Source organism: Hipposideros armiger, unplaced genomic scaffold (genome assembly GCF_001890085.2).
Source record: "Hipposideros armiger isolate ML-2016 unplaced genomic scaffold, ASM189008v1 scaffold_87, whole genome shotgun sequence".
Classification (NCBI taxonomy): domain Eukaryota; kingdom Metazoa; phylum Chordata; class Mammalia; order Chiroptera; family Hipposideridae; genus Hipposideros; species Hipposideros armiger.
Window position 1 is genome coordinate 1,167,235 of NW_017731437.1, and position 1,092 is coordinate 1,168,326.

Genomic DNA, 1,092 nt, shown 5'->3' on the forward strand with positions numbered 1-1,092 from the left:
GAGCAGGAGGTGGTTCAGGGCTGAAAGCAGCATAGCTCCCAGGTCCCAGGCTGCCATGCACGCACACACAGGCAGCTAGGCAACAGGGTGGCAGCGTGGACGGTGTGCCAGGGCTGAAGCTACACTCTCTCCAGCTCGCGGGGCTCCTGCAGGAAAAATCACTCTTCTCCCTGCGGAAGCAGATGGTGGCAATTGCCTACTCTGCCCTGCGAGCCACAATCTGCCAAGCTCCTCCCATGTGCTCCCTGCTCTGGACAAGCTCTGCCATCTCAGGAAATTGCCCTGTGTGTACAAAAGCTCTGCCGCCAGACGCTTGGAGCCGAGCTGGCTGGTAACCTCTCTTCCTTACACTTCCTTGGGCTGCTAAGGAGCGAAGGTGCCTCCACACACTGGGGCAGGAGGACCAAGGCTGGGGGCAGGGAAGTTAGGGCATGAGCCTCCCGCTGTCCGTGCCAGGGAAGGACAGGTCGGCCTGGAGAGAAGCAGAAAGAGCAAGAAAATGGCTAACTAGTCTTCTTGGGCCCTTTACAGGAAGAGTCTGAGGAAGCAACTCAAACCAACCAACCAAACCAACCCTGCCTATATCAAGAGTAGGGTGCTCCATATGAAATGACAAGACAGAGGGCACAGAGGGGACCACAGGAGTCCTCAAGCCCCAAGTCTGGCTGGGAGGACGAGGTCAAGGCCGCCTTAGTACCTGTCACTCCTTAGGAACGATTTCCTTTCCCTAGCCTTGGGCAACTGTGGTGGCACCAGGTCACCTGTGGGACCAGTACTGGTCCAGCCCATGCCTCCAGGCCACAGCCGCCGCCTGTGGCACAAGACATCCCTGCTTTCAAGAAGTCATGGCCCACCCACTCTCACTCAGCAACTTCTGCGCCTGTTGGTCTCCCGAGTTGCCTAAGGGCTCTGGGCCTCGCTGCCACCTGGAAGACAATAACTACCCTTAATAGCTAGGTGTGAGGACCTGTGGCCCTATCGTGGAGAAGTTCAAGTTTGATGGAGGCGGCTAACTAATCGGGTCCCTCACAAGGTCAACAACCTGACACAGCAGCTATTGGGTTGTCGGAAAAGTCATGGCATGTTTTTTCT